This window comes from Bidens hawaiensis, unplaced genomic scaffold, assembly GCF_021521415.1.
Source record: "Bidens hawaiensis isolate Kalapana, Puna unplaced genomic scaffold, B.hawaiensis_p1.1 tig00003022_1, whole genome shotgun sequence".
NCBI classification, from domain to species: Eukaryota; Viridiplantae; Streptophyta; class Magnoliopsida; order Asterales; family Asteraceae; genus Bidens; species Bidens hawaiensis.
Window position 1 is genome coordinate 1616270 of NW_027491163.1, and position 6575 is coordinate 1622844.

The following is a 6575-nucleotide window of genomic DNA, read 5'->3' on the forward strand; positions in this document are numbered from 1 at the left end:
TAATCCCCAGGGATAAATTCTCGGGGTTAGCTGTTTGTTGTTGTGCTCCGAGACCATTTCTCAGGAGGGCAACAATCTGCATCATTAATTCATCGGGGATTTGACTGACCAAGGCTTCATTGTCGTCATCTTTGCTAAGGATGTTTGGAATTTCCAGGATCAAACGTGATCTGATACCATATTCAGATGGTAATCAGAGAAGTTTTTCATATATTTTACAAGTATATTACAAAGAGAAAATTATACACAATATATAGAGAACTTAGTGGCCTATACAAGTAAACTCAATAAACCGATTGGTAAGGAGAAGATTATGGACAGCCTGTGAAATCCCTAATTATGGTAGTCAATATTTGACCCCAACTGTTGCTCCATGATTTAAGTTTTCCAATTTGGTCGAATATTCTAACAATATTTTTATTTGTTATGACTGAATAGCATGCATATTTATCACGTCAGGGTTGAATTGAAATTCCTGCTTAGTGTTCTTTATGATTTTGTAGAACTAGAAGTTAGAACTACAGTTTATTCATATTTATGGCACAATTATTGAGTGGAAAAATTGATTTCTCAATTCTATCTGATCTACATAATGACGATTTGTTTTGATTCACATATACTTTATAAGAAATTTATACTTCAATCAACTCATTTCTCCATCTATTATATACTAAACCGTTGTCGGTTTCTACAGTGATTATTCACGCGTCTGTACCAAGCGTCCACTATCTCCATGTCTCGGTAGACATTCTTCATCAGTGGTTCAGCACCACCAACATAAGGTATCTGTATATTATTTTTCTACTATATAGAACTCTTTACCAGATTTTGCTTATCTAAATGTTCGAAAACAAGTGTTGCAAATGTCACGAAATCAGTTTCGGTTTGGTTTTTCGATTTCCCAAATTCTCAATTCATTTGGTCTGAATAAGCATTATTGAATTTTATTAGGGTTTATTTCAGGTTTATAAGTTAATTAGTTATAGCCTATTTAATTTTACTTTTTTGTTCTTTTAATTAAGGTAACTAATAAGATAAAGCAACTGAAAAGATTGAAGGCCTACCTCCTTCACTATTGTGTAGCTGCAATGATTATGCAAATCGGCTTTCCCTTTCAGGTATGTTTAACCAAAATCTCAAATTATTTGTTTGTTATTATAACAAGCATGTTACGAATATTCGTGGAGTTACATAATATTCGTAATTCCCTGCAGGTTACGAATTTTGTTTATTTTTGCTTGTTTTGGTTATCATATTTTTATCATATTGATTAACGTTTTAAGACATGGTTTAGATCTATTAAAACATGTGGACTCATCGAGACCGGTATTTAGACCTGGTATTTAAGACATGGTTTAGCCCTGCTTGCGGTGCGCACATATGATGTATATATGTGTGAACCCTCGGGTGGGCAAAAGTGAAATTGCACTAATTTTGACGTTATTTTACTAATCTCGTGAAAATAACGTTAAAAGTGACGGACGGTTAATCAAGCATCATGTAGTGGTGTTGATAGCTGAAAGATAATGGTACATGCACCGATCAGCCGGTGTCCCGATGATTGAGTGCTATGTGCCTTATGTCCAAGGCTTGATGCAAAACTACTATCGAGCCGGGGGTCTCACCGGAAGCAGCCTCTCTATCCCTATGGGGTAGAGGTAAGGCTGCCTACATCTTACCCTCCTCAGACCCTACCATAGCTTTGCTATTTGTGGGATATATTGAGTACGATGATGATATTATTATAACAAGCATATAAATCACCGATATTATGTATTTTGGTGTCTTATTTAATACTCTTTCAGGTCATCTTATAAATGCACTAATATGTGAATACTTGGATTTGGCACGCCTAGGCCACATACTCAAAGTTTGTCAGTCACAATGTACTACGGTAAAAATATTATTTCATGCGCTTAAGAGTTTTATTCAGTTACTATTCTTTTTAGTGCAAGTAAACATGCAATTGCAGTAAAAATATGCATGCATGTGAAGCAAAAATAAGAGACTTCATACGAAAGGAACGAAGACACTGGCCCATTACTATTGAATGTGCTTGAAGGGTTCTTGATATTTGAGGTTGATATTTAAATGGTTAACATCAATGCTTCGTCGTCTTTCTTTTTTTAAGGTGACCAACGAGTTTTTTTGCTAGGTTTGTGAATTTTTTTAGGGTCCAAATTTGATGTTTTGTTTGGTTGTGTACAGGTTTTCTTGAGGAGGCTAATCATTAATTGATAATGGACATCAGATTAAGTTTCCGACAATGCATAAATTACTTAAAAGGCCACGCCACATTGATTGTTGTGGCTTATGGTGCTAGAACTAAAGTATAGGGTTTTTATTTTTTTTGGCAAAGTGTAGACTATTCTAGAGTTTGTATACAAGTTTTAGGCAAGACTTACTAGCCTCTTTAAAGTATCATTAGGAAAGATTGGTACAACATTGGACATTTTAAATAGAGCAGCAAGTCTCGGAGAGTTCACTCTTTGCGTTTGTATAACATAAAATTGTATTGTCCTTTTCCAACTTTAAGACACCTCTGCACAACGGGGTCTAAATACTAATTATTACTATAGTACAAATCAGAACTTTGGGTCCGCTTTCTTTCAAAAACTCTCATTCATGGGATTTTGCAATTCACACCAAGTATCGCATTTTGCTACGTTCTTCGTCGATGCGTGAGCCGAGATATCTGTTGCCTAGATTCGTCCAGGGTAAAAAGCGGCCACGCACAACCCGCTTACCGTAAACGAGGAGATATGGCACGTGCCCTTAAATATTGTTTTCCTTTGCGCGTGTTATGCCGAATTGTTGGTTGTGCCGACATGACATTCAGGAATCCTGAATGGGCAGCCATGAACACAAGTCGACGAGGCCGCACGGAAGGTTAACACCAACTATTTAAGGTAACACCAACTAAATGGAAGTCCAAGACGGGATGGTTGGGGGGCGACATGATGCGTGACGCCCAGGCAGACGTGCCCTCAGCCAGAAGGCTTCGGGCGCAACTTGCTTTCAAACACTCGATGGTTCACGGGATTCTGCAATTCACACTAAGTATCGCATTTTGCTACGTTCTTCATCGATGCATGAGTCGAGAAATGGTACCACAAGTGTCATGTTGGACCAATTGGCGGCACAGTATTAATCCGTGAATTTTGTTTTTGTTTTTTATTTAGTTCAGTCACCATAACGAACATAAGGGAAACCGACCAAATGTATTTTCCTTTTTTTGTTTTAGTTCCGTATCATAACGAAGCTGACGAAAACAGACCAAATTCGAGTAGATTCGCTTCTTCAACGCATGTGACTAACAACAATCGAATTTTACCAACGCATAAGTTTACTGTCCGATGCCCCCCCCCCCCCCCAATTGGCCATTTGGCCACCTTCATATTTATAAAAAAAAATCATTTTTTAGCTCTAGTACCGTAACGATCTTATTCAAAACCGACCAAATTCATGTCGAATTATTGTCATAATGACCGAGACCGACAACGCTTGTATTTTCAACCGCCCAAGTTTGCTGACCAAATAAACGTCTTAAATATTTTGATTTTTATATGTTAATTTGGCGAATTAATTTTTTGGGTTTTAACTCTCAAACTTTACCAATGATGTCGATGCCCTTACGAACGTAACCGATGCTGACCGAATTCACATCGACCCATTATCATAACGCTCGGGTTTTACCGTCGTTCGGGTTTCAACACTAGAGTTTTGTCTGTTGTCGCAGGATAGAAGAACTAGTTAGCTCGTAAAATGGAATTGTATTTCTGTCTCGGAAAATATTTGGTAAATAAAGGTGTGTGCATGATATATTGTATATTTAATGGGTGTGTTTTTCTTTTAATATTCTATATGTTCAACATGCGAATTGGGTTTGATAAGTCACCCTTGATCCTATCTGTTTCATGTCGTTTTCATTCCTTCATCAATAGTAACGTAAGATTGGGTCGCCTGCAAGAACGCCACCTTTGCTGATACATGTACTAGCTAGTTGAAAAGTGAAAACCCATGCATGGACTTGCACAAATTTCAAGATATGCGGCTAATGCGTCATACAGGATACTAACAAATTATATAATTGTTTATTTTTATTAATATATAAGAATAAAATGGTATATTAATGAGTTATATACATATGATAAGTCTTTCGAAGTCCCCAGACCTAAGCAGTTAATGTGAAAAAATATTGGATATCGGTCAACGATCGATATCTGAGATATCGGTTATCGCAGTGAGATATTGGTGGGATATCGGTAATTTTAATATCATGTAAAATTCATATATATAACAATTTAACACTAATAATTCAGTATAGTCTCCTATTATTAATAAATGAACCTTTTGCAAATTGCAAAACATTAACAATCGTAACAAGTAAGAATTGATTAAGACTTAAAGTAATAACATTGAACACTAAAAGTTGATAATTAAGACTTAAAACATTGATATCGGGAATATTAGTGATATATCGATCAGATATTAGTCCAATATCAGTGAAATATCGGTCAATATCGTTGATATTATCGATACCGATATTCTGAATCGATATTCTGACTTATATATCGTCAAGGGACCGATAACCGATATATCGCTGATATATCCGTGATATATCGACGATATCAACCGCATAGCTCCAGACATCTAGTTGTAATTGGCTGTTAAAAAGAAGGTGATCTCACTCAAAATACCAAACGATCTACATTCTAGGCATTAATATAACTCTTGTGTAAAGCATGGTCACATAAGTAAATAGAACCCGGTTTCATATCAAACAACCTTATAATATTATTAGGTACTAGATAACGGTTCGAAGTCTAATAACGGGTAACAGAATCCGGTTATATATGTGAAACCAAGGTTTATGCAATAATTTTGTAAATCGAATTAAGCTTTTGATATATATCATTTGGAACTTCATCATATGATTTTCCCAAAAACATTTCATCAATGGTAATCTCACTGGACTTAATACTGATCACAACAAGAAGGTTTTTTTCATGATTGGACAAGTGAAAGGATAAACATGCCACAATGAATAACTTGATCCATAGCATTTTATTACAAAATCCAAAAGAAACGTCTATGATGGTTTTAGAAATTTTTTTTTTTTTTTGCTTTAGTTATGAATAGTGTTGCTCATATATTCACTACTAAATCTTAAATGCAGCTACCAAGTTAATTAACTAACTAACTTTTGAACCGTGTATTATACGGGATTTGTCAAATGGTAAAAATAAATAAGGTCCGTTATTTCAATTGTGATTCTTAAAATACTTATAAATTAATTAATATAGATTTAATGGAAAAAACAAACGGGGTTAACGAAAAGTACTAAAATAGCATGATTTTAATGGAAATGTCTGGTGTTGATTTGCAAGAAATTTAAAAAATGTACTAAAGTTGCATAGTAGGTCAAACCTCGTATATGAAAATGACACTTAATTCAATAATATATATAATTCACACTATGTTATAACCCACTTGACAAAATAGTTTTGACCCACTACCCAAGGATAACTAGAATAAATGAAATGAAAGATTAAGAAGTTGAAGAAATGTAGGCTTTACACTCGGTTTAAAGATTTTCTTTTATTGTTACAGTAAGATTGCTTATTTTATAAACACATGAAACTGATTTGTCATGTCGCTTGTAGCATATAACTAACCACGCTCTTATCATGTGTTTTATTCCCTTGCTTTTATTCTGTCTATAGATCTCTTTTGACTCTTTGTGGAGACCGTTGAAATATCTTCTGCTAAATGTGGAAGTGGAAGTGGAAGTGGAAGTGGATAGCACGCAGTAAATTGAATGTGGATGGCAAATTAGATTTGAACTACTCAATACTTGACTAGTCATATCATATTTAAGGACTATAAAAGCTTGAAGAGACAAATACAGTCGTCATATGTGGCCTTCATTTAGAAATACTTTCTCACTATAAAATAAACCTAAAAAAAACGGTAAATATACATTTTTTTTTTATTTTATCGTTTCAATCCCAACGTTAAAGTTGAGGTTCACGAAATGGCTAAGATATTGAAGTATTTCCGCTAGTCCTACATTAAACGCATTTTTTCTCATTCGATCTCGGTTGACTCATTTTCATCTTCCCAATTTGCAACTCTTTAAAACTTGCAAGATCGTCCTTTATATCCAATTTCGGATCGTCGGCTGAAGACGATCCAGTTCCCTTTGCCTCTGCCATTGCCTTTGCCTTTGCCTTTGTCCCTCCCAAACGGACGTTCCAGTTCTACCGGATCGTCATCACTAAACTTCGTATTAAGACCTTGGTTACAAAAGGCATCCGAACTACCCGTGCTAACCACTTTCGGACATTTTGCCCGCTTCACTGACTCAACCTCATTTGGCACTGAATGTCACTTCGAACACAACCGAACAATTTCCTAAACTTGTGCGTATACGTCCACTCTTTTGATTATCCTTGGCGTTGATGTAAAGATTGTTAAACCATCCTACCTTTCTATTCATCTCTCTCCACCTTCCGTGAATGGAATCATGTGACCGATACACCAGGAGTTGTAAAATTTCATGAAACTTCTTC

At 35.5% G+C, this 6575-nt stretch overlaps 1 non-coding gene across 1 annotated transcript; it reads right to left on the reverse strand.

Annotated features, from left to right (window-relative positions):
• Positions 1-2965: 2965 nt before the first annotated feature.
• On the reverse strand, positions 2966-3119 carry LOC143622137 (5.8S ribosomal RNA). The gene has a single exon (XR_013151636.1). It is a non-coding gene; the product is annotated as a 5.8S ribosomal RNA (ribosomal RNA).
• Between the last annotated feature and the right edge of the window lie 3456 nt (positions 3120-6575).